Source organism: Suricata suricatta, chromosome 8 (genome assembly GCF_006229205.1).
Source record: "Suricata suricatta isolate VVHF042 chromosome 8, meerkat_22Aug2017_6uvM2_HiC, whole genome shotgun sequence".
NCBI classification, from domain to species: domain Eukaryota; kingdom Metazoa; phylum Chordata; class Mammalia; order Carnivora; family Herpestidae; genus Suricata; species Suricata suricatta.
The window spans coordinates 48987465-49015370 of NC_043707.1; the positions used below are offsets into that span (position 1 = coordinate 48987465).

Below are 27906 nucleotides of genomic sequence, written 5' to 3' on the forward strand. Positions count from 1 at the left end.
TCCTAAAAGCCTGGGGTCACAGGGGGCTGAGAGCACAGGGGGCGCACCTGGGCCAGTCCAGGGTGGGGGGCGTGGAATGGTGAAAGCCAGCTTTCCAGTAGTAGTAGAGTCTAATATAAAGCTTAAAGGGAAAACTACAAACTAACCAAAACCAAAGTAAGCAGAAGTGGGGAACAAAAGGTGTGTGTGTGTGTGTGTGTGTGAGAGAGAGAGAGAGAGAAAGAGAGAGAGAGAGAGAGTGCTAATATCCACCTTAAGGGAGCATAGACATATCTACAAACCCCTGGAAAATGGAGGACACTTGGCATTTTCCATGCATGGACAGTTCAGTCTGACCAGTGCACAGAGTTATGAGGGAGGGAAGTGGGTAAGAAATGAAACTGGAGAGGAAAGCCAGGGACTGGGGATCTCAAGGGGCTTCCACATCATTTTGAAGAATTTGAGCTTTATCCTGTGGGCAATGGGGAGCCATAGCAGGCATTTAAGCAAGGAGAAGAATCGCCATTCTGGTTTCCAAAATATCTACATGCAGTCTGTGCTGCAGGCTGGAGAGGGCAGGACTGGGGGCGAGGATCTCAGTGATGGTATTGCAGCTGTCTGGGCTGCGGAGAGGAGGACTAGGGAAAAATCAGGGCAGGTTGTTTGGAGTTTAGGGTGGCAGAGCGACCAGGAGGGGGTGGGAGTGGGAGCAGAGAGAAACCTGGGGTGGCTGCCAGGTTTCAACACCAGGTACACCGGGAAGGGTGGGCCCCCACCAACTCCTACACTTGATCCTGGGGTGGTGCCCATCTACAGGCTCCCTGCCTCTGAATTGAGTTCACAAAAAGCCTCTTCCTTCCTGGGAACCTTATGACCTGCATGCAATTCAATGCCACCAACAGTTATTAAGCAGCTATTATGTGCCAGGAAGCAGGGAGGCGTCTCCCTGTTTCACCTAAGGGGGTTTAAACTGGATGACTGAGAGACTCCAAAGCTGGGATGGGAGTTGAATGTGGGCAGGGAGAAGCTGTGGACACACAGCCCACACTCAGGCCTTCCCTCCTCCCCTTGTGTAGGAGGTGTCTTGCCCATGACCTCTCACCCTCATGATAGAAGGGTACAAGGGGCATCAGCAGAGCCTTAGACAAAGGCACTGGGCCCCAGTCTCTACTGGAACAGGCAGCCACCCTGGTCTCCCTCTGCCCGGACAGTTCTGCCTGCCATCTACAGTGAGTCGCAGATGAAAGGAGAGACCCTTGCGTGTTCACCCGCAGGACTTGCTGTCTGCCATTCACTAGATTCGCTCCTCGGAACCAAGGCGTTTTCCCAGAGGCTGTTAACAGGAAGGTATTAGCCCATTATTGCCTGGGTAATATATTAACTTCTTACCAATGCGCTAGCACAGTAGTGCAGGAAAATTATAGGATTGCTTTTGTCTGAGTCTAGAAGTGAGGCCTGCTTTTTAGGAAGGTGAGAGGCCTGGAGTCGCCCTCTGGGGGTCCAGTCAATGGAAAACAAGGACAGTAACAGCATTTACTATTGATGGAACGAATGAACACACTATGTTTCTAATTTCTACATCATAATTCTATAAAGTGATTATTGTTCCCATTTTGCAGATGATGAAACTAAGGTTCAGTTAGGTTCTGAAATTTGCTCATTTAGGGTCAAATGGCTACTAGGTGGCTAAAGTAGAATTTTAACCAACCCAGACCCGATACCAATGCCTTTTTCTAAATGACTACAGGGTAATTAGCCTTGCTCCCTCAACCCCCTGCGTGCTGCTAGGTCCTGCTACACTCTAGAGTAGTCACATCCCAGAAGGAGGTTCTTCTCTGATATCTTTCTCGTGGTTGTTTGGCTTGGCCTGGGAATCCAAGCTCGTCAAAAAGACGAAGTGTACAAAACCAAGGCCAGTGTTCAGAGGGGAAGGTCTGCCAGGGAGAAGCCTGAACCAGGACAGCAGGGATTGACAGACGGGGGCCCAGGGAGGCTCAGTCCTTATTCACCCCTCCCCCACAGGGGTCTCCTAAGCCCTGCACTGTCCTGCTTCAGGATCCTAGGAGTGTCTTTCCCCTACTCTGGCTCTGAGAAGCCTCAGGACTTCCTCATCCTGCTCTGGGACACTGTCCAGGACCTCAGCCTACTAGCCTGGGGCTCCCACCCTGGGTTTAATTTCCAGCAGCCCTAATGCTCTCCAATCCCCAGCGGAGACGCCAGGCCAGGGTACAGCTCTCACAGCTCATTCCTGTGCAGTAGCTGCCCAGTGACCATGGTGCGGAGGCGGGGCACGCCTCCAGGCCCCTGGTAGTTCTCTGCCACGCAGGGGAGGAAAAATTATTTTTCTCTAGGCTTCTGATTTCGTGACTGAGATCCCTGTAATAAAAGGCAGTTTAACAAGAAAAAAGCAAGTTTATTCACGTGTATACCTCATGTATATATTTGAGATAAGAGAAAAGTTAACCCTGCAGGTGGCCTAAACCAGCAGCTTAAATACCATCTTCAGCTAAAGACAAAAGAACAAAAAGGAGGGGGGGTCTGAATGGGAGATTAGCAGGGAAAGCAGGTGAACAAGGATAAAGCTTGTTAGGCAGATTTGAATCACTGCTCCCTCCATTGGTTTAGCCTCCCTGGAGACTTCAGAGTCCTCTCCCCTTCCCAGTGCCAAGAGGGAGACACACTTAGAGATTTCCTTTACAAATGTAAATTTCCTGTTCAAAAGAGTAAGTTCCACGGTTTTCAGAGTTTCTCTGGTGTCTGTTCTTCGTCAAAATAATCAGCTTAAAATAATACTTATGACAAGGGGCATATTTTGGGGTGGCATATTCTACCCTTCACCCACCCCCCGCCCTTTCCAAACTCGGGCTCCCTGCCCGTGGCCCCAGGCAGCTCTCAGGAGAAAAAAAGGTTCTCTTCAGAGTGAGACCAGTGGTGTTTCTTAGGTCACAAGACCTCTGCTGGAATGTGCCCCTGGACACATCTTGGTCACACCAGGTCCCGGAGCAGCATGACTGGGTGGGCTTCGGCGCCTGGCCGCGGAGCATCCTAGCCTTTGATGGGTGATTAGCAGGCTTGGGTAGTTGCAAGCCCACAGAGAGCTCTCAATAGACGTCCTACTGGGCCGGGCTGAGGGAGGCGCCCTCCACCTCCAACCAGCCCGGGTGCTGAAAGCAGTGACTGATCTCCCCGGTCAGGTCCGGGACTCCGGGTCCACCGCTTGGGCTAGTTCTTGCTTCAGGTTCCCCTCCTTGTTACAGCCCTCGGCAGGCAGGAACTGCTCCTCCCCACGCCCCCTCCCAGTCGCCACTACATCCCCGGAGAAATCTCCACACCCACACCACTACCTAAGGCACACACCCCAATAAACAAACATTCCCCTCCCCCACTAGGCAGCCACGACACATGCGTGTCTCAGGCCTGAAGGCAGGCTGTGCGTCCAGTTGCCCAGGGGGACCTCACACTGACCTTCTTCGAGGGCAACCACATGAGGAACCTGGAGAGGAGTTCGGTCAGGGGACAGACAGGACCTCCCCTCCTTACTCACCCCCTACTCCCACCTCCAGAAGGCTCCCTCCCCCGCTTCCCTCCGGTCCAGAACCCTACGCTGGATGTGGCAGCGCGGGGCGCCCTCGTGTGGGAAGGTGCGGCGCTGCAGCTCCTCCGCGGCCTCCCGCCCTGCCACTCCAGGCAGAGCCCTGCTCCCCAGGCCATGCTCACTGCCCGCCGAGGGCCTGCGCCCAGGCGTCTGTCTGTCCTGTCCTCCTCTTACCGCTGGAAATTATCTCCCTCTATTTTCTAATTCAATGTGCATGCATAGGAAACAAAATGTAAGTTTTAAAACATAATATAGTTAATATCCGTGAGCCTCCACCTGACAAGAGAGCTGAATCATCACTTTGTAAGTTACATCTTTCTTTGTGCTCCTTTTCACCTTACCTCATTTCATGTTTTCTCTTTTTTTGTTTCAGTTATGTTTATTGTTGTAAAATACATATGAACTAAAATGTACAGTTCTGTAGTATTAAATACATTCAGAATGCTGTACAATCAACAACACCATCCATCTCCATAACCGTTTTCCTCTTGTCAAACTGAAACTGTATGCCCATTAAATGATGACTCTGCATTCTCTCCTCTTCTAGCCTGGCATTCTATTTTCTGTCTCTATGCCTTTCACAAATCTCAGGATCTTATATAAATGGAAGCATGCAGGTGTTGTCTTCATGACTGTCATATATCACTTAGCATACTGTGCTTAAAATTCATCCATGTTGGGATGGCTCAGTTGGTTAAGCTTCCGACTTTAGATCAGGATATGATCCCACAGTTTGTGAGTTTGAGACCCGTGTCAGGCTCTGTGCTGCTAGCTCAGCGCCTGGGACCTGCTTCAGATTCTGTGTCTCCCTCTCTCTTTGCTCTTCCCCTGCTCATGCTCTGTCTCTCTCTCCTTCAAAAATAAACATTTTAAAACATTATTTTAAGTGTGTTCTTTAATTTCCACAGTTCTGTGAATTTTCCAGTTTTCCTTCTGTTATTGATTTCTAACTTCATCCCACTGTGGTTGGAGAAATTCGTTTCATACATCTATCTTTTAAAATCTATGGAGACTTAATTTGTAGCCTAACATATGGTCTGTTCTAGAAAATCTGCAGTGTCCACATGAGAAGGATGTGTGTGTTGTTGTTTGATAGACTGTTCTCTACAGTCTGTTAGACCTAGTTCTGTTACGTTGTTCAAATCCTCTGTTTCCTTATCTTCTTCCTGGGTACTGTATCCGTTACTGAGAGTGGGGTATCGAGGTCTCCAACTATTATTGCAGAATCTTCTAGTTCTCCTTTCGATCCCATCCATTTTTGTTTCATATATTTTCCTGGTCTGTAATTAGTTATGTGAAGGCTTATAATTGTATCTTCTTGCCATATTGAAACTTTTATAAATATATAATGACATTCTTTGTCTCTTATGAGCTTTTTAATTTAAAGTCTTTTTTTTATATTCTATGGCTACTCCATATCTCTTTGGTTACTATTTTCATGGACTATCTTTCTTCATTCTTTCGATTTATTTGTGTCTGGCTCTAAGGTGAATCTCTTGGTAGGTAGCATATAGACAGGTGTTTTTCTCTGTTCTGCCAATCTAGCTCTTTGATTGGAGAATTTAATCTATCTACATTTATTTTTTTAATGTTTTATTTATTTTTGAGAGAGACAGCGTGAGCAGGGGAGGATGAGAGAGAGAGGGAGACACAGAATCTGAAGACAGGCTCCAGGCTCTGAGCTGTCAGCATAGAGCTTGATGCAAGGCTCAAACCCACGAACTGACCTGAGCTGAAGCCAGACGCTTAACCGACTGAAAGGAACCACAACTTACAGCAAGCCTTCGATAACCGTCAGAGTTTTAGCAAGGTGGACATCAGATGGAGTCTACCAATGCAACTGCAGTCCAGATGGGATTCACAGTGCTTCCTACTCACCTTCTTCCCAGAATCCTGTCTTCCCTTGTTGTTTTTTTAAATAAGATTATTACTTTCATCAAATAACTAAATATGCCTAAATTATATATTTATATAGATTTGGTTATTTTTGAGCTTTTCAGAAATATGTTTGATACAGCCTTCTGGTTTGTTTAGAAATATTTATGTTTGTCCTGTTTGAGACCTACCAAGATATTTGAAATGATTTAATAACTCTGTGTTCAGAAATCTGTCCATTGGAAGCTAATATTCAGAGCCTGATAGGAATTTTTTTTATGTTTTTTATTAACTTTTGATACAGGAGAGACAGAGCATGAGAGGGGGAGGGTCAGGGAGAGAAGGAGACACAGAACTGGAAGCAGGCTCCAGGCTCTGAGCTAGCCGTCAGCACAGAGCCTGATGCGGGGCTCGAACCCACGAACGTGAGATCTGACCTGAGCCGAAGTCGGAGGCTTAACCGACTGAGCCACCCAGGCGCCCCGATAGGAAATTTTCTAGATCTCTCTTAAGTTAAATGTATCCAGAGGGAAAAGCTCTTGTAAAAGGATTTATGGGTAGATCAAACTATGATGTCACTTAAATTACAACCCAATTCCTTGAGGAACTGAAAACAATTGTCCTTATAGGAAGCCAATCTAGCCTCTTGGAGGGTGAGAGGTGGGGAGACCCATTGGGATTCCCCAGAGTTGGTAAGGTGAAAGTTTTAGTGATAAAAGATACAGAAAGAAATCTTATCTGAACTAGCTTCCCAAAACCATTAGTTTCTCCTCCAAGGGAGTTTCCTGTGAGTTCAGCTGCCATGGAGACAGATGGACCATTTCCATTAGCCCAACAGAAACTTCCAGATTTCCCACTGAAGCCCTAATAACCCTCCACCCTTTTGCAAGTGCTTATTGAGAGAGAGAGAGAGAGAGAGAGAGAGAGAGAGAGAGAGAGAGAATCCCAAGCAAGCTCCAAACTCTCAGTGCAAAGCCAGTCATGGGGATCTAATGAAGCTTGAGATTATGACCTGAGCTGAAATCAAAGCTAATAAAGTGTAAACTTCCAGAGGTGCTGGGTGGCTCAATCATTTAAGCATCTGACTCTTGATCTCGGCTCAGGTCATGATCTCACAGCTCATAAGTTCGAGCCCCCACATCAGGCTATGTACTGACAGTGTGGAGCCTGCTTGGCAGCTGCCACGTCATGAGGACATTCAATCAGGCATGGCCATCTTCAGAGGTCTCCGCAGCAAGGGGCTGGGCTTTCCTGTCAGCATCCAGCACTGACTTGGCTGACGAGGAGGTGAGAAGCTAAGGGAGGAGGGTGGAAAGTACAGGAGGGCAAGCAGGAAACTCTGAGGAAGGCTGTGTGCAAAACTGTCACCGGCACATTAGGAACACCCAAGTTGACCTTTAGAAGCTTCCTGACACAGGGTATCCAAGGCCTCAAACTGTTACCATAATCTCTCCCCATCCCTCTAATTCTCCTGGCAGCTGACTTAGAGCTGAGAGGTGGCTGGGAAAAGCGAAGATTAAGGAAAGAAGTCAGCAGCTGAGAGAGCTACCATTTTGGAGAAAGCAGATCCATCTCTTAGCTCTGAGATCGGAGTGGAGCAGCCAGGAGCTGGAGGTGATGGGAACCCACAGTGAGAGCACTTGAGTGGCCTGAGCTGAGGAGGAAGAGGCAGGGGAAGTCCACACTCCCTAGGAATTAGGATGAGAAACCATTTCAGTGTTCAGCTAGGCTTGGACTCAGGGAGTAGAGGTAAGGGAGATATGCCATCCTAGAAATCACTCTCCCAATTATCCATCTTTGGTCCAGGCACGGGAGAATACAGGGGGGCCTTGATGGAACTAACACTGACCCTCTTTCCAAAAAAAGTTTTTTTTAATGTTTATTTTGAGAGAGAGAGAGAGAGAGAGAGTAAGTGTGTGTGTGTGTGTGTGTGTGTGTGTGTGTGTGTGAGAGTGAGAGAACGGGGGAGGGGCAGAGAGGAAGACAATCGGAAGCAGAATCTGAGCTATCATCACAGAGCCTATTGCAGGGCTCGAACTCACGAACCTGGAGATCAGGACCTGAGCCAAAGTCAGATGCTTAACCAACTTGAGCCACCCAGGCACCCCCCCTTTCAAATCTGATCTAGGATTAGATTCTCATGGTATCCTGTAGGTGTGGGCAGTGAGGGAAACTCCAGAGATGTGGGAAACAGAAGAGGATCTGGGGGCACAAGCGACAGGGGAACCTGGACAATTCAGTTGTCAGGAGACCTCCCTACCAGGGCCAGTACTATCTTGAAGGAAGGAGGCACGAAATTTAAGGAGACACGCCCTCAAGATCAGACACATGCAGAGTTGGTCCCTACGGGTGAGTGGCTCCTAACGTTTTGTGCCCTGGCTTGCATTCCTGATCCTGATCCCTACACCAGCTCTCTTTTGACTCTAATCACGTCCTAAAAATGAACAAAGGAAGACAGACTGGACCACAGGTGCTGGACTGCTGCTTTCATCGTGCTGAGTCGCTAACCCTGCTCCCTTTGGCCTGCGCTCTCAAACCCATTCAACTGTTGGGATCCGCCCAAGAAACAAACCTCTCTCCGCACTCCAAGCACAAAGGCTCAGATTCTTCCAGTCCTGCCAACTCACCCTTCAAACTTCCCACACTCATCCCCTGCCAGTCGGGACTGCAGCTCCTCAGATATGATTTATAGACATGTCAGCCAGCTCTATATTGACAGGGTGTCTGAGTTGAGCCTTCCCACACCTCCAGTTGTCCAGAATTTGCTGCATGGGACTGAATGCTTGGTAATTTGAGCCCCTCTCCCAGCTGTGTTTCTACAGATTTGTCTACTCTCATGGCTCCTTTCATGGCCCCAAAAGACTGGGAGTTTCCTAAATGCTTGCAACCAAGGACTGGGGAAGACATCCTCAAATGCCTTGATCGGCCTTCCCTTGAGCACGTGAATCTCTCAACGGAGCCAGTGTCGGGCTAGGGACAGGACCCAGAAGCCCTAGATCTGAAAGGAGGGCTCTGGCCATTGCCCCTGCGACAACTTCCCGGACCGCATAGACCCCGCCCCCCAGGATGGGGCGGCACGTCCGTTTGGTGCTTCTCTCAGAGCTCTCAGTCTGAGCTCCACATCCAGCCTGTGCAAAAATATGATGAAAAATGAGCTCACCTCTGAACTGGATGAAAGTCCTGGCTAGCATTTAAACCGAAATGCATTTTTGGCTCTGAATATTTCATGACAGGTGATCAGAGTAGAACTGGCACGATTTATTATTAATGGTTGGTTACCCATCAGGGGCATAAATATATCTGTCCGCCAGAAGGATATTAGCTTCACAGGACAAGTCTAGCATGGCCAAGTGGTATCACCCAACCGCACTTTGACTTTTGACGAAACTTATCCCAGGGACTCATCACGAGAGCCTTTCAACCACGAGCTGGTGAGGAAAGGAGGACCACAGTCCCGCTCCAGGCACAGCCAGGCTGGGCTAAGACACAGCTTTCTCTAGCAGAGATGTTAATGTCTGATGTCTAAATTGGAGCCCAACATGTGTAGCTGTTCACGCCGGGATTGAAAAGAAGTAAATAGTTTTACTTGTCTTAGGAGGGATTTAGGTTGCCAGGAGAGAAGCCCACAATAATCAGCAGCGGGTCTCTCTTGCTGGAGTTCTGTTTCCACCCCGCCAGATCTCTGCCGCTGCTCCTGTGGCTAAGGCTGTCAAACCCAACCGGTAGTTAGGGTTTTGTGCAAAAGGCCCCTCTAGGTGTCCTACGTGTTCTAAGTAGAAAGGAATTTCATCCAGGACACCCAACATTGCTGGAAGAGCTGGAGCAGTGGGATAACTTCCTGGACTCCATGGAACTGACCACCTTCAAGGCCATCAGACCAGCCTGACCCTTTCAGAGTTTGTTGTCACATACAATAGTAAGCTGCTGCTATGGAAATTAAGAAACTATGGAACATATATTCTGAGAGTAATATAATACAAAACCTATTCCATTTTGCATTATTGTTTCCATTAATTTCTGGCTTTCCAGGCCTATTTTGTATCAACTTGAGCTACTGCAGCCTTAGATGAGTATACATACCTAGTCCCAATTTAATAAGCATTGGGCACTTTCAATAAACATTTTTTCTGGGGCGCCTGGGTGGCTCAGTTGGTTAAGTGTCTGGCTTCGGCCCAGGTCATGATCTCACGGTTCATGGGTTCGAGCCCTCAAATAGGGCTCTGTGCTGACTGCTAGCTTAGAGCCCGGAGCCTGCTTCAGATTCTCTTTCTCCCTCTCTCTCTGTCCCTCCCCTGTTCAGACTGTGTCTCTCTCTGTCTCTCAAAAATAAATAAATGTAAAACAAAATAACTATATTTCTTTAAAAAAACATTTTATTATGATTTAATCAGCATAAATGGGCTATGTTGCAGAAGAAAGTCTACAACAAAATTTTAATAACTTACAAAAAACAAAATTTAACTTCTCTGGCTGGGTTACTGGGGGCTCTTCTCCATCCAGTGATGGAGAAGGATTCTTTATCTCAATATGTTCCTGCTATATTTTTTGTCTTTCTCTTGTTCTTTCTTCCTTCCTGATGTTCAAGGTTCCTTCTTTTATCATTTTCTTTCTGTTTAGAGATGCCCTTTAGCCATTGTTTTAGGGTAGGTCTGCTGAACAAATTTACTTAATTTTCCTTCCTCTGGGAATGTCTTAATTTCTCATTCATTCCTGAAAGATATACATGCTGGATATTGAACACTGGGTTGACAATACTTTTTTTCCCAGCACTTAAAAAATACTGTATCACCTCCTTCTGGCCTCCATGGTTTTTGATGAGAAAACATGCCATCATTCAGATTATTCATCCTTTACGGATGAGGTGTCTTTTCTGTTTTGCTGCTTTTAAGATTTTTTTTGTTTGTTTGTTTTTAGTTTCCAGAAGTTTAACTATGATGTGTCTTGGCATGAAAGTCTTTGGGTTTATACTACTGGGGAGTCACTCAGTTTCTTGAACTTGTAAGCTTATATCTTTTGGACATATTTTCAGGAAATTTATGAAAAGCCTCAGCCATTATTTCTTTGAATATTTTTTCATCTTTGCCTTCCTTCTTGCTTTTTCCAAGACTTTGGTGACACCATTATTAGATCTTTTGTTATAGTTCCACAAGTCCCTGATGCTATGTTCATTTTCCCCCCTATTTTCTCTCTTTTGCTCAGATGGTGCAATTTCTATTGTGCTATCTTCAAGCTAATGCATTCCGTCCTCTGTCCTCTCAATTCTTCTGTTGAGCTCATCCATTAAGTTTCTATTTTGGTTATTGTATTTTTAAGTTCTAAAATTTCCATTTGGCTCTTGTCTTCAATTTATTTACTGAGACTTCTTGTGTTTGAATTGGTTTCAAATGTGTTTGTATTGCTCATTGAAACATTATGATGCCTGCTTACAAACACTTTGTCAGATAATTCTAACATCTGTGTCATTTAGATGTATCTGATTATTGTCTCTTCTCATTCATGTTGAGAGATTTTCCTAGTTCTTTGTCTGAGTGATTTTTGATCAAAACATCAACATTTGGGGTATTGTAAGGCTTCGGGTTTCACTTAAATTTTCTGTCCTAAAAAAAAAAATTTTTTTTTTCTGTCCTAGCAGATCTCCTCTGACACTGCTATGGTAGTTACTACCTTACTCTTTCCAGAGAAGGCTTTTCATAGACTCTGGAATTCCCAGTCTGGTTCGCAAAGCCTTTGGTGATTCTTCGAAGTTTTATTATATACAACAATAAAACCACTGGAATGGGTGAAAAGCCCAGGTCAGTCAGCCCAGGTATGTCTACCTGGCTGACTCATTAAAGAGAGAATTGGTTGATAGTCAGTGAGAACAGGCTTTTTTATAGTCTGAATGTTTGTGAATCCCCCCAAATCACAATGTTGAAATCCTAACCCCAAAGGTGAAGGTATTAGGAGGTGGGGTCTTTGGGGGCTGCTTAAGTTACACAGCGGGGACCCTCATGAATGGCATCAGTGCCTAATAAAAGAGGCTCCAGAGAAAGCCCCAGTACCTTCATCATGCAAGGACACCATAAGCCATCTATAACCTAGAGGAGAGTCCTCACCTGACCATGCCAGCATCCTGATCTCAGACCTCTAGCCTCCAAAGCTGTGAGAAATAAGTTTGCGTTGTTTATAAGCTATCCGGTCTGTGGTATTTTGTTATAGTACCTCGAAAGAACTAAAACAGGCTCCAGTGAGTAGGGGCTTAGGCTAGGGCAATGGAGTGGGAAAAAGGGGGCATTTTGCAACTTACCAGAGTTTTAATGGCATTCAATTTTTAAATCAACATCAAAAAAAGTTATTATAAACCAATGATTATAAGACGCTATAGTAAGCAATAGGTCTCTAATGATTTCTATGAAATTGAGTCTGGACCACAAAGGTGTATCCAGATTGCTCAGGTACAAACAAACAAAAAAAATGGTTTATATTAATTAGGTGGTTCCAGATTGAGGGAGTTGTTGAAGAGCTAAATTTATATCACACAATGCCTGCTCATGTTTAGATTTTCAAAGAAGAGGTTGAGGGGCGCCTGGGTGGCTCAGTCGGTTGAATGTCCAGCTTCGGCTCAGGCCATGATCTCACAGTCTGTGGGTTCGAGCTCCATGTCAGGCTCTGTGCTGAGAGCTAGCTCTTGAGCCTGGAGCCTATCTTCAGATTCTATGTCTCGCTCTCTGACCCTCCCCTGCTCATGCTGTTGCACGCTCACTCTCTCTCAAAAATAAATAAAACATAAAAAAAAAAAAAAGAGGTTGAGTTACTGAGGACTTCATTAAATAGTGATTTTAGACAAGTTGGGAATCCATTGCTGGCAATAATTAAGTCCTAGCCAAAAATCCTACTGATTGACAGTGAGCACGGGGAATGAATGGCTTGCAGATAGTCTATAAGTGAGGAGTTTACTTCCTTGGTATAAATCATGCCCTAGGCAATGCACTTTGGTTTTTGACAAATGTGTAACTTTTCTTTAGAAACTTCTGAACTGAAAATTAAATAAACTGATATCTGCCCTAAAGCTCATTTCATCTTTAGAAGATAACAAGACATTAATTTTGTATTGGATATACATAAAACCACAAAGTAATTTTAGGTCTTTAAAGTCCTAGTAAGCATTTGTGAAGAGGAGGAGGGAGAGTCAGTAAACCCCTGAGGCATAACTTGCCCCGTATATTGGTAACCTTCTCAAAAAGGCAAATGAACACTGACTAACTTGAACTACAGAAAACCTTATAGAAGTAAAACACGTAGCCTCAGGTGGCACTGAAAATAAAATAGCCTTTGAGTGCAGTACTACAAGGAAAACCTGTGATGAGTATTTTCTTTATGGTTCCAACATCCTGAACAAGTGTATATCCTCTCCTGTTACGTTTCTGAACTGGCAGGATGGGAATGATAAATCCTTAGAATTTCACGTATTGGTTTTTTAGTTTCTACTCCTAGCGGGTAGTACGCAAGCTTAGATGGAGATTTGTTTGGATGGGTCCACCTGACCTTCAAAGGTTCAGCCTCGATGATTCTGAAACATTCAGGAGACTTTTTGACCAACCAGGATCCTGATACCTCACGGCGATCTTCAATGTGGGCTTTCCTTAGACCCAAGAAAAGGAAAAGGTCTGGACCCACGTGAGCTCTAACTTCCTCATGAATTTCAGGGTAGAGGTGATCAGGAGAGTATTTATTCTGGCAATGCCATCTGGACTATTCAGTTAGTGGATATGTCACCAAAGAGTAAGAATATCCCTTGGTGTGAAGTCTGAGAATAACAATTATGGAGAGAGATGGGAAATGTCTGAAGGTCATTAGGGAAATCCCTTACCTGAGTTCATTAACTCCAGGGGGGAGGTCATACAAAGGTGTTCCAGGTTAAGGCTGGTATTGTACCTCCTGCAGAAATAAAAAATTTGCAAAGCTTTTCTTTAATATTTTAATTCTCTTTTAGTTTCAGGAAATTGCATGCTTGGTTCCTCCCTCAGAGCATCTTCATTGCTCATATGCCTTATTTCTTTCTTCAATTTCATAGCAGCACAGTATAATTCTTCTCCTAGGCTTATAATATTTACACGTGTCTTTATCAAAAGGTTCCTTCCTTTAGTTCTTAATGATAAGGGTGATAGTATTTAGTTTTATTTGTAAGAGCATCAGTTTATGCTGTGTCTTAATCTGATTTTTTCCTAAGGCTTTTTGAAAAAAATATTCAGTGACACATTCACTAAGATGGTTATAACAAAAAAAAAATAGTTTTGAAGAGGATGTACAGAAATTGGAACCCTCATCCATTACTAGTAAGATTCTAAAATGGTACAGCTGCTTTCGGAAAACACTTTGGCATTTCCTCAAAAAATTAAACATAGTGTTACCATATGACCCAGCAATTTCATTCCTAAGTATATGCCTGAGAAAACTGAAAATATGTTTGCCCAAAATCTTGTTCATGAATGTTCACAACAGTCCCATCATAATAGCCAAAAAGCATTAACAAACCAGCTGACGTTCATCAACTGATAATGGATGAACAAAATGTGGTATATCCATACAGTTAAATACTACTCAACAATAGAAAGGAATTAACAATTAATTATCAATTAATTTTGGGTGAATCTCAAAAGAGTTATGCTGATTTAAGGAAGTCAGACAGAAAAGGCACATAGTGTATGACTGCACTTATGTAAAGTATCCTGAATAGGCACATGCATAGACACCTGTAGATCAGTGACTTCCAGGGGCTGGGGGCACATGAATAGGAGGGGCCATAATAGGTACAGAGTTTCTTTTGGGGGATAATGACAACGTTCTAGGATTAGATAGTGGCAGTGATGATTGTATATATAACCTTGTGAATATTCTAAAAATCACTGAACCACATACTTTAGAAAGATTATTTTTATAGTATGTAAATTATATATTGATATTTATTTATTTATTTTATTTATTTTAAATTTATTTTTAAACTTATTTTTGAGAGACAGAGAGAGACAGCACGAGCAGGGGAGGGTCAGAGAGAGAGGGAGATACAGAATCTGAAGTAGGTTCCAGGCTCTGAGCTAGCAGTCAGCACAGAGCCCGACACGGGGCTCAAACCCACGAACCATGAGATCATGACCTGAGCTGAAGCCGGATGCTTAACCGACTAAGCCACCCGGGCGCCCCTGGTATTTTTTAAATGTTTAGAGAGAAGTTGGAGCTCTGACCCATTCCAAGTTTTGCTTGCATCCTAAATCCTCTATTTCTAGCCTAAGACCATTAACAAAAGGTGGGGAGAGAGCAAGAATCGTATCTGCCTCCAACTTTGTTCCAGAGAGTTCTCTAAAGGTATTAAGGAGCCTACTCCTACCATCTTCTTTGGACTCACCCTTCCTTTGCTTACAGTATTGAATTAGACTTCAATCTGTTCGCATAGAAAAACTTTGGGGATTGCTTCCAAAATATCTTGTGCAATATCTCCAGTTTTTTTCAAACCCTTCTGGTTTCCTATACAATTCTGGTCTCCTAGAGTCTACTCACTCTGACTTTCCCATCCAATAATTTGGCATGTGGAGTGCCTACTAACATATGAACCAATTGATATAGATCTGGCATCTTGGATTATATGTTCCTGGAACTATTCTAAATTTGTTGCTAAATTTCTGTTTATTTTCTCTAAGCTTTGGAAAGTCCTTGGCAATGATTCACAGTTGTGTTTGTAATTCGTTCCTTCACTTTCATTTTGTGAGATTCGCCAGGAAAAGGGGCCAAGCAGAATCCTGGTAGGGTTTCTCCCAAGGTTTCTATGCAGTCAGTGGGTGTACGAGGTTGAAAAGGTAGATGAAGAGCTGAGCCCCCTCCTGCAGAACTGATGTGCTCCTTTGCCAGCTGCTGAGAGACTTAAAGGCTGACGGATTTTGAGTAAGTCCCTCTCTGGGAAATGCCCTCAGCTGAAGAAATCTACCCAACTGACAACTGCCTCTCAGGGTGCAGCCTGCACCACCACTGACATAGTATAAACCCCCCGAGCCAGTATCACTCCCACGGGCAGTGTTCCTGAGACCCTACTCCCCAGCAAACTCCTGGCATCCGAATCTCCATCTCAGAGTCCATCGTTCTGAGGAATCTAACCCAGAAAGGGCAAACATAAACTTGGAATGGAGAGGAGAGCTTTAGGCACTATTAACATACTGACCTTCCTGTTTACTACATGACTCCTACTTGTTGGTCTTCCTTCCCCTAAAGACTGGCTCACCTCGTCCGGGAGAATCGTCAATAACAAAAACAGTAATAAGCAGCAAAACTGACCTGGTGCTTACTTTGTGCCATGCACTATTCCAGGTTCTTTAGATAGAGTCATTTACTACTCACCACAACCCTCAAAGTTAGTTACTAGGGGTGCCTCAGTGGCTCAGTCAGTTGGGCGTCCAACTTCGGCTCCGGTCATGATCTCACAGTCCATGGGTTCGAGCCCCACATCAGGCTCTGTGCTGACAGCTCGAAGCCTGGAGCCTGCTTCGGATTCTTTGTCTCCCTCTCTCTCTGCCCCTCCCCAGCTAGCTCTCTGTTTCTGTCTCTCAAAATAAAGACATAAAAAAAGTTAAAAAAGAGTTAGTTATTAATAACAGTAATTATAATTAAACTAACATGTATATTATATATGTATTAATAATAATAAACTAATAATAATATTGCAGAAAGGGACACTAAAGGACACTAAAGCACAGATAGAAATTTCCCTGGGGCCACACAACCGGAAGTAGAAGTTTAGAACAAAACTGATTCCACCTGTTTCCATAAGCGGCCCTCAAAACTGCTAAGACAGAAGACTGGGAAGAGGGGAGCAGCAGAAGGGGAAGTTCAAGTGGACAGGCTATGGCTGATCTTGCTGGTGCATAAGTTTTAACTGAAGGCAACAGATAGGGAGGATGGAATTTGTCTCATAGCCAGTCAGGTTCACCAATTATTTTTTAGTCTAATTGGTTTTTTTAAATGTTTATTTATTTTTTTAAAGAGAGAAGGGGAGAGAGAGAGAGAGAGAGAGAGAGAGAGAGAGAGAGAGAGAGAACGAACGGGGGAGGGGCAGAAGGGGAGGAAGACAGAGAATCCTAAGCTGGCTCCAGGCTCCGAGCTACCAGCACAAAGCCTGATGTGGGGCTCAAAATCACGAACTGTGAAATTATGACCTGAGCCAAAATTGGACACTCCACCAAATGAGCCCTCCAAGCACCCTTTTTAAAGTCTAATTAAAGGTTTGCCTGCCCGTCACACCTAGTTGGTGTTTGTGGCTTTCAGAGTGTGTCTAGATGAACGTGACGGTGTGAGGGAAACACGATGTAGGGCCATGAACTTAGAAAGCATCCCTCTTACTTTTTAAAAACTACCTTTAAAAATCGTGGTACAATATACATAATATAAAATTTACCATTTTGACCACTTTTAATTTAATTCAGTGGCATTTAGTACATTCACAATGTTGTGTCACTATCACCACTGTCCATTTCTAGAACGTTTTCATGATCCCAAACGGAAACTCTGTACTTATGAAATGATAATCCTTCATTCCTTCCTTCTCCAGCCCCTAGTAACCTCTACTCTATGTTCTCTCTCTCTGAAGCTGCCTGTTAAGGGACATACTGTGGCAAGAGTAGGTGACAGACAGATTGCTATCTAAGGTGCACGGGTAATGTTACCTGCAGGACTACGGGAGCCTAGTGTTAAGAGCAGGCGCTGTCAGTAAATGATCTGAATTTGAATCCTAACTCTGTTGCTTCTTTTATTTCTAATTTTAAAAAGCCTTAGAGGGGTGCCTAGCTGGCTCAGTCAGTAGAGCATGTGACCCTTGATCTTGGAGTCATGAGTTCAAGCCTCATGTTTGGGATAGAACTTACTGAAAGAAAGAAAGAAAGAGAGAGAAGGGAGAGCACAGAGGGAGGAAGGAAGGATTTCTTTCCTTTTTGAGGCTGAGTAATATTCCCTTATGTGTACACATCACAGTTTGTTTATCTATTCATCTGCCGATGGACATTTGGGTTGGCTATTGTGAGTAATGCTGCTATGAACGTGTACAAAAATCTGAGTCCCTACCTCCAGTTATTCGGGGTACTACCCACAGTGAGACTGCAGGATCTGTTTAACTTTGTGAGGAAGTGCCAAACTGTTTTCCATTTTCCAGTCCCACCAACAATGTATGAGACTTCTAATTTTTCCACCTCCTTGCTAGCACTTGTGATTTCCCTTTTTTTCAAGGTTTATTTATTAATTTGAAGAGACAGGGAGAGAGTGCATGTGTAGAGGTTAGGGTGTGGGGAGGGGAAAAGAAAGGGAGAGAGAGAGAATCTCAAGTAGGCTCCGTGTGGTCAGCACAGAACCTGACGTGTGGCTCGATCTCACGAACTGTGAGATCATGACCTGAGCTGAAATCATGAGTTGGACACTTAAACAACTGAGCCACCTAGGTGCCCCTCCTTTTTGTTTTTGTGTGTGTTTTTTGTTTTTTTGTTTTTTTTTTGATAATAGACATCCTAATGGTATAGGTCATGTGAAGCAGTATTGCATTGTGGTTTTGATTTGCATTTCTCTAATGGCTAACGATATTGAGCATCTTTTCATGAGCTTACTGGCCATTTGTATATCTTGCTTGAAGAAATGTCAAGTCCTTTGGTCATTTTTTAATTCATTTTTTTATTGTTGTTAAGTTGTAGGAGTTCCTTACATATTCTACAGAGTGATTCTTTTTCAAATATATGACTTGCAAATATCTTTTCCCATTCTGTAGGAGAAAACTCCCACTCACTTTTGCTTCTCTAAACTCTGAGGTGAAGTCTTCAGACACTTTCCCCCAGTTGTGACTGTTTTGTGTTATCATCCAGTAGCTCTGCTTGCACCTCTCATGATTTTTCAGCTGGCATGGAGACTACGACTATGATCTGTGCTTCCCCCCTCCTCACCCTTGCTCCAACAGCCTTTAACACAATTCTGGGACAGGTGATCCCCAGAGACACAGCCTCTCAGAACTAGAAGGGGTCCTAGGCACCACCTAACCATTCTTCCTTTCTGAGGTTCAGAGCCCCAGGGCTAGTGGGAGGTAAAAACAAGACTTAGTTCCACAATGGGGGCCCACTTGCCTGTTTCTTCCCTTTTCTCTCCCTGTCCTCTCAATCCCACCCTCCAAGCACACGGAGTTGTACGCAGTCCCACTTATGCACCATGTCAGCTCTCTCAGTGGAGCATGTAGATTCTGGAGCCAGGCTGCCTGAGGTCAAATCCCTGCTATGGCTCTTCCTAGCTGTGTGATGGTGGGCAAGTTACCAAAGCTCTCGGTGCCTGTGCCTCAATTTCCATATTTATAAGATTGGTACAATATCAATACCTACCTCATACAATTGTGAGACTTCATGGACAATACATAGGCACCATCCCTGGTCTATAGTAAATACACAATACTTGTGAGTTTTTACCTTTATTGTCTTTAGGCCTTCAAACTTGCCGTTCTCCTTGCTTAGATGAAATTCCCTTATCCCAGATGTGACCTCCTACCCTACATGTCTTTACCTAACTGTATTGTCTCCTCTGGAAAGTCTTCCCTGATTCCTCTAGAATGGATCGTATTAAGTCTACTTTCTCTGTTTTCTTATCTGTTGCTAAAATATACCTTCTTACCGTATACTAGATATTGCTATCAGCACTGGGTTACAACAACGGATGAAAAAGAGAAAAAATATTATCAGGGAGCTATAACTCTAGTGAAAGAAAGGGACATGATAAGATAACTAGAGTATCTTAGTGATAAGTTCACCGAAGACAAATAAAGCAGGAAAGAAGATCTAAATGGTCAGGGGTTGAGATTTTAAATGGGGTTGCCAAGGACCACTAGAGAAGATCACACTGGAGTAAAGACCTGAGGAAGTGTATTTGGCAGAATTCAACCAGATAAACTTCTAGTTAATACTTAATGGGGCCTATATTCTAACCAAGCTGACACATAAAACTGACCATGATGGGAGGTGAATGAGCTAGGTGCGCAAATATCTGGGGGGAAAGTACTCTAGGTAAAAGAGGCCTGGTGTAAAGCCCAAGGTTAGAAGCACTTAAGGAGTATTCTGAGAACAGAAAATACACAAATGTGTTTGGAATCAGGAAGCAAAGAAGAGAATAGCCAGAAATGAAGTCAGAGAGATACTGGGGGGTCAGGTTAGCATAGCTTTATAGTCTATACTTCCAATCTTCCGATCTATGTAGGCCTTTATGTTTACTGGACAATGGTGGTTTTCATTTTCAAAACAGCTTTATTTAGATACAACGGTCAATAAACCACACATATTTAAAGCTATTTTTAAATGGGCTAACAGGGCACCTGGTTGCCTCAGTCGGCTAAGCATCTGACTTCGGCTCAAGTCATGATTTCATGGTTCATGGGTTCGAGCCCTGTGTCGGGTTCTGTGCTGACAGCTCAGAGCTTGGACCCTCCTTCAGATCCTGTCTTCCTCTCTCTATGCTTCTCCCCTGCTTGCACTCCATCTCCCTTTCTCTCAAAAATAAATAAAAACATTTAAAAAATAAATAAAGCGTGTAAGTTTTGACATATGTATACTCCAGTGGAACCATCACCACATCAAAAACAGTGAAAGTGTCTGTCATACCTGAAAGGTTCCTCGTGCCTTTTCACAAGCCCTCTGCTGCTCACCACTGCACTGCTCTTCCCCAGGCACCTACTGGTTCATCTACTTTCTGTCACCGTGGTTTACATTTTCTCAAATTTCAATAAAGCGGAATCATAAAGAATGTATGTTTTTGTCTGTCTTCTTTCACTCAGTAATTATTTTGAGATTCATACATGTTGTGTATATCAGTAGTTTATTGCTTTTTTTATAAAAATTGAAGTATAATTAACATAATATTATATCAGATTTAGGTGTCAAATATAAGAATTCAACAGTTCTCTCTACATTACTCAGTGCTCATCACAATGTGTAACCTTAATCTCCTTTATCTGTTTAACCCCCCACCCCCATCTCCCCTAGTACTTCACTGCTTTTTATTCCTGAATGGCGGTCCACGATGGTTATATTGCAATTTGCTTATACATTCACATGATGGAAATTTGTGTTTGTGATGCTTAATTTTACGTGTCAACTTGACTGGACTAGGGGATGCCCAATAGCTGGTAAAACATAAAACTCACATACTTCCAGCCAGCAGTAAAGGGAACCAGGAGAGGGAGGAAAAGAACATAATGACCAAGCTCATTTAAGCACTAAGTTTCTTCTCTGCAGAAAATCAAACTGCTTGACAGAGGGAAATGACTTTTCCTTTTAAGATCAAATTGGTTTGGGGTTTTTCCTTTATAGTAGCTAGCCAGGAAATAGAATAATGAGCCTTTCCTTGCAATAGCAAGAGTTGTCAGTCCTGTTGACCTGACTTACCTGAGTAAGGAGAGTGCCATCAGTGGAGGTGGGCGATGTAACAGGCACTGTGAAAATGGGATGCTACCAGAGGGTATAGCTGGACGGCTCTCACCCTGTCTTTCTCTCCTGTGCTCTCCAGCCCAGTCACTCATCTCTAAACTGCCTGTTCTAACAGGATGCACAAAAAAACAAATGTATATTTCTAGAAATATTAATGAATGCTATCTCATTAAATTCTCACAATATCCACACAAAGCAGGTGGGTAGGTAGATAGGCACTTAGGTAATACTATCTCTATTTTACAGAGGAGGAAAAGGAGAATCAGAGATCATACAGCTATCTGTAGGTACTGGGGTCAGGGTTGACACTCTGCCTCCTGACAATGGACCAGACCACCGCTCTCCCTCGGCCTTGAACACTTGGGTTGTTGTTATCAAATTGATTCAACCATCATCATTTTCTTCTGATTATCAAAGACATACATGCTTACCAGAAGACAGAAGGGAATACAGAAGGCTATGGAGAAAAACCATTTGTGAAATACAGTTATCTCTATTTTCTTTTTATATTTTCTCTATGGCTTTGATAAGGGGGGGGTGAAACAATTTGATAGTAATAAAACAAACTATCCTTCATTCTAGCAACTCCCTTCCAGAACAGACTCTTGAGGAATTTCAACCAGAGAAGAAATGGATTGTGTACATTTTGCTTCCCTGTGCTGGGAAGTTTTGCCCCACAGATGTGTGGGAACTTACATCTCTTCTTATTTTATTTTATTTTTGTTATGTTTATTTATTTTTGAGAGGCAGAGAGAGACAGAGTGCGAGTGGGGGAGGGGCAGAGAGAGAGACACAAACAGAATCAGAAGCAGGCTCCAGGCTCTGAGCTGTCAGCACAGAGCCCAATGCTGGGCTAAAACTCCCAAATCACAAGATCATGACCTGAGCCAAAATTGGATGTTTAACCAACTGAGCCACCCAGGTGCCCCTTATCTCTTCTTATACAGACGTCCTTATAGATGGCAAGGAGGGGGGGGGGGTGAACCCATAAAAGTCTGAAGAGAGAAGGTGGAGGAGGTGGGGGCTCACTAGAAATGGATAAATATTAAGCCCTGCTTTTAGGTACTTAAATATCACTTGAAGCCACGCAGACAGGGAAAGTATGGACAAGGCGCAGCATGAGTAATATGTTGCTAAGTTACAATACATGACAGAAAAGTCCTCTCCGATAAGCTGGAGCAAAAAGGATTTATTGACCTGTGTACTCAAAAAGCCCAAAGTCACCCTGGCTTCAGGCAAATAAGTATCAGAGACTCACCCTCCCACCACAGCTCATCTCTGATTTCCTCTGTACTGGCTTCATTCTCACTCTGGCTGATTCCATGCAGGGGCAAATTGGCTACTAGCAGTTCTAGGTTATTATCTTTTTACTTTCAAATCGAGAGATCGAGAACTTTTTATCCTCAGTCCAGTGAAAGTCCTAAAATTGAGTCTCATTGGCTTTGATTGGTCTAACTTGAGTCACATGCTCATTCTGGAATCAATCAACACAGCCCAGGAGATATTTTATCAGTTAGAAATACCTTCAACTACCAACAACAGAGAACTTGATAAAAGAAAGTGAAGTTCATGTTCCTTACTTAAAAAGCCACGGGGAATTCATAGCTACTGGTGATGATGCTATGGACTCACATCTCTGATAATTCTTTGCCCTTCACTATTGCAAGAAGGCTGGTGCAGTTCCAAAGAAATATATCACATCCAGGAAAAAGATGTTATGAACAGCAGATGTCCCTCCTTGAGGAAAGCAAAAGCTTTCCCAAAAGCACCCAGCAGACTTCTGTCCACAACTCATTGACCATAACTGGGTCACAAGGCTAACTCTACCTTCACAGGAGGCTGGGCAGCCAGTGAGTTGAGTTGTGCTGGGAAGAAGCGGGTGGAGGATGGGAAGTGGATCAATCAGTGGGGTCTGTCACAGAGGCAGTACTCTGATTGTCCAGGCCTGATTCCTATGCCCACCTCTAAAGCTGGGGTGGACTCTTCTCCCACAGGACCAATGAATTGAGTATGACAGAGGAAAATTGCGTGCTATAAATATAAAAATAGTAAGTGCTACTCAGACAAGAGTAAAATATATCCATTTTTACATGTGTTTGAGGTTACTTGTGATCTGGCCTCCCCAGGAGGGCACAGTATCTATCACTAGATATAAGAAAGCAGAAGTTAAATGTATTTACCTCAGCGTTGTCTTAGGTGATGTTTCAGGTCCCTTTCAACTCTAAATGGTGAAATAGAAATAGCTACAATTAAACCAACACCTCCAATTTATTTGAGGCTCATTCACTCAAAAACTTCCTGCCTCTTTCATCCCTCCATCACTCAAGAGCATCTGTTGGTGTGTCAAAGAATACTTGTTTTATTTAGCGGTTGTCTCCAGAATAAGTAATATATACCAAGAATTCGTGTTAGGTGCTTCTGCATTACTGATGATGGATAAGGATATTAGGGTTAGATGACTTGTTCAAGGTTACTCAATAGTATGTTCCAAGCTTTATGTCTCCTTACTTAGAAAATAGTATTTTTGCCTTAGCACAACAGTAGCACACTTCCTCAGAACAGACTGGGCCCATTCACGTGACACCAGGTCAATTTCTGAGTATTCCTGAAACTTTCCTTTCCTCCTTGTAAAAGTGGATGAAATGGCAATCACTCTTGGACTGAAGGCCCTGAGCTGCTTCAAGGCCCTCTGCCTTAATTAAGTACAGTTATTTAAAACACCGAGCCTCGGTTTGGTGACTTTTTCAGCTGGAGGCTCCAAGGGGTTCCAACTGGCCTCCTGCTTGGAGGGCTACAAGTCTGCCTGGTGACCGGGGCAATGGCTTTCCAGGCCACTGACAGTCATTAGGGAGGTGGTGTCCTCTGCTATGTGCAGAGCAGTGCACTTGACTTTCCGCCACCACTGCAGATAGCAACTGAGCAGGGTGTTCCCAGGGAGGACTTAGAAAGGCTAATCTGTCAAGCCTGTTGGGCCTGGCTGCCAGGCTGCCTCCCCGGTCCCTGTGGAGTTGTAGGTCAGCTGAGTGCAGTTTTCCGACTCCTCCCTTGGCAGAAACATAGATCTCTGAATGCAGCTTCTCCTGCCCTGGTTGTGCTCTATGAACTTTTTAGTGTGTGGTTGACCAGGAAGGTGTTAACGTTTTTAAAAATCCAGGTTAAAAACTGTGCAGGCGGGGAGGTAACAATAGTACACTCAATAAAACACACAAGGTTTACCTATTTGGAGCAAATTCTCTTTACGTTGCATCAATCAGTTGTGCAATAACCAGTGAACACTTATAGACACTTCTAGCATTTACTGTTTGCTGGGGTAAGTTATATCTATTACATATATGAAAAGGAATCTGAACTCTTAATGGATACTACTTTTATACCAATATAGAAAGGAAAATCTCGACTACACTTCCTTTAAGCTTTGGAATTAATGTAATTGAAGAGTGACCTAAATTATAATGTGAGCTATTTTTAAATGGGCTAACAGGGGCACCTGGTGGCTCAGTCAGTTAAGTATCCAACTCCTGATTTTGGCTCAGGTCATGATCTCATGGTTCATAAGTTTGAGCCCCAAAACAGGCTCTATGCTGGCTGTGCAGAGCCTGCTTGGGACTCTCTCTCTCTCCCCCTCTCTCTCCACCCCTCCCCTGCTCTTGCATGTGCTCTTCTCTCAGTCTCTCAAAATAAATAAACTTAAAAAAAAAAGAAAGAAAAGAAAAAAATGGCTACCATTTGTGATTACTTATTTTGATCCTCAACCAGCAATCATTTCAATACTATGCAAACAAAATAAAATATAGAAATAAAGTATTATACAACATGCCAATTTCAAAATTTACTATTTATAAAGATTAAAAGTTTGCTCTGAAAAAGTCACTGATCTTAATATGAATAAGCTAATGTTATTAATTACAACCTATAAAACATATTTATTTAAATTTTCCTGAAAAGAAAAAATACTATCAACAAATATTGAACTCTAGTTAATGATACATATGCTGCAGTATTTAAAGGGAAGTATATGAATGTTTGCAATTTCTTCTGAAATTCATTAGTAAGATAAGATGTGTTAATAGATGGGTAATGAAGCAAGCATGGTACAATTTCAAGGCATAATCTAGGTGGTAGGTATACAGGTGTTCAAAGTAAAACTCTTCCAACTTTGATGTATGTTAAACACTTTTCAGAGTGCTTGGGTGGCTTAGTCGGTTAAGTGTCCAACTAACTGTAGTTCAGGTCATAATCTCATAGTTTATGAGTTCAATCCCAATGTCCAGCTCTGTGCTGACAGCTCAGAACCTGAACCCTGCTTCGGATTCTGTGTCTCCCTCTCTCTCTGCCCCTCCCCTGCTCATACTCTATGTGTCTCTCGCCCTCTCAAAAATAAATAAACATTAAAAAAATTTTTAATAGCTTCATAACAATAATTTAAAAGACACCATTACAAAAAGTAATTCACAATACAGACTTGGAAATGTATTCTTAATAAATGTATCTGGAAAGGTACATAAATGCAAAAATAAATAACCACAAATCAACAATAGAAAGATGAATAATCTTTTTCTCCCCAATGGGTAAAAGACAATAGAGAGGAAGACAAACCATAAGAAACTTAAATACAGAGAACAAACTGAGGGTTGCTGTAGGGATCTTGGGTAAAGGGATGGGCTAAATGGGCAGAGGGCATTAAGGAGGATACTGGTTGGGATGAGCACTGGTGTTATAAGTAAGTAATGAGTCATTAAATTCTATTCCTGAAATCATTATTATACCATATGTTAACTAACTTGGATTTAAATTTTTAAAAATGGGTAAAAGACATTTTATAAAAGAATATATATAAATGTTATATAAATACATGAAAAGGTACTAAACACCATTGGTCATCAGAAAGGCCAAAGTAAAAAAGCCTAACAATGTTAAATGTTAGCAATAATACAGAATAACTGGAATGCTCATACACTTCTGGTAAAATAGTACGTTTGCTTTGGAGAACTTAGTGGTTTCTTTTTTTTTTTTTAATGTTTATTTTTGAGGGAGAAAGCATGAGCGGGGGAGGGGCAGAGAGAGGGGGGGAACAGGAGATCCAAAGTGGGTTCCCATGGGGCTTGAACTCACAAACAATGAGATCATAACCCAAGCTGAAATTGGAGGCTCAACCAACCCAGCCACCCAGGCACCCCAAGAACTTAGTCATTTGTAATGAACTTAAACACACCTTTACCCTAACAATTCCACTTTTAGCTACTGACCAAAGAGAACATGTGTCTACACAAGGTTGGTACACAAATAGTCATAGCTGTGTGAATTAGAAGAGCCTCAAATTGTAAACAATCTAAAAGTAGATCAACAGAAGAGTGGGTTTAAAAGTGTGATAAAATCCATGAAAGAAAGAAATAATAAGCTGTACTTTATGAAAAGTAAAAATTTATGCTCTGAGAAAGACAATATCAAGAAAATTGGAAGACAAGCTACAGACCAGAAGAAAATATTTTGAAAAGACACATCCTGATAAAGGACTGACTGTTAACCAAAAGACACAAAGAATTCTTTATTTTTAAATTTTTTAATGTTTTTTATTTATTTTTGATACAGAGAGAGACAGAGCATAAGAGGGGAAGGGGCAGAGAGAGGAGACACAGAACCGGAAGCAGGCTCCAGGCTCTGAGTTAACTGTCAGCAGAGAGCCTGACACGGGGCTCAAACCCACAAATGTGAGATCTGATCTGAGCTGAGGTTGGATGCTTGTATGACTGAGCCACCCAGGCACCCCTACAAAGAACTCTGAAAACTCAGGGCACCTGGGTGGCTCAGTCATACAAGCATCCAACCTCAGCTCAGGTCATAATCTTGCAGTTCATGAGTTTGAGCCCCACATCGGGCACTGTGTTAACAGCTCAGAGCCTGGAGCCTGCTTTGGATTCTGTGTCTCCCTCTCTCTCTGCCCCTCCCCTGCTCACCCTTCGTCTGTCTCTCAAAACAATACATAAACATTAAAAATTTTTTGGAAAAAAAAAAAGAGCTCTGAAAACTCAACAATAACAACATAATTGAAAAATGGGCCAAAGATCTGAACAGACAAATCACCAAAGAAGATCTACAGATGGCAAGTAAGCACATGAAAAGCAACACAAGTCATCAGGGAAATGCAAACTGAAACAAGATACCACTATTAGAAAGGCCAAAATCTGGACCACTAACAGCACCAAATGCTGCCATGGCTGTAGAGCAACAGGAATCCTCATTCACTGCTAACGGGAATGTGAGTGGTACAGCCACTTTGGAAGACAGTTTGGCAGCTCCCCATAAAACTGAACATACGCTTACCATGTGATCCAGCAACCACACTGCTTGTTATTTACCCAAAGAAGGTAAAAACTTATATCTACACAAAAAGCTACACATGAATATTTACAGCAGCTTTATCCATAATTGCCAAAACCTGGAAATAATCAAGATGTCCTTCAGTCGGTGTGTAGATGAATACACCTGTGGCACATACAAACAATGGAATATTACTCAGCACTATAATGAAATGAGCTATCAAGCCATGAAAAGCCATGGAGGAACTTAAATGCATATTACTAAATGAAAGAAGCCAATCAGAAAAGGCTACATACTATGAGACTCCAACTGTACGACATTCTGGAAAAGGCAACTTTATGGAGAGAGCAAAAAGCTCAGTGGTTGCTGTGGATTGCTGGGGATGGGAGAGAAAACAAATAGGCGAAGCACAGCAATACTCTGTGTGGTACTTTAAAGATGGACACACGTCCTTATCCATTTGTCCAAACCTATGGAATGTATAACACCAACAGTGAGCCCTTAGGTAAACTAAGGACTTTGGGTGATTATGATGTGTCAAAATGCAGGTTCATCCTTGGTAACAGATGTACTACTCTGGTGAGTGATAATTATGGGGGAAACTATGTATGTGGGGGGGGGGTCAGGGGTGGGAAATCTCTGTACTTTCCTATAAGTTTTATTGTAAATCTAAAACTG

At 43.0% G+C, this 27906-nt stretch overlaps 1 long non-coding RNA gene across 7 annotated transcripts in view; it reads right to left on the reverse strand.

Annotated features, from left to right (window-relative positions):
* Positions 1–27906, reverse strand: part of LOC115298180 — a 75437-nt gene that overhangs the window by 17986 nt on the left and 29545 nt on the right. For 3 of the 7 annotated variants that reach the window (XR_003911636.1, XR_003911634.1, XR_003911631.1), the window contains exon 5: positions 13299–13366. The exons of 1 other annotated variant lie outside the window; for it this stretch is intronic. This is a non-coding gene — a long non-coding RNA (uncharacterized LOC115298180). Of the gene's footprint in view, positions 1–864; positions 1313–11573; positions 11661–13298; positions 13367–23090; positions 23132–27906 lie in introns of those variants that run through there. 3 more of the 7 variants (XR_003911638.1, XR_003911633.1, XR_003911635.1) reach the window with 3 other exon arrangements.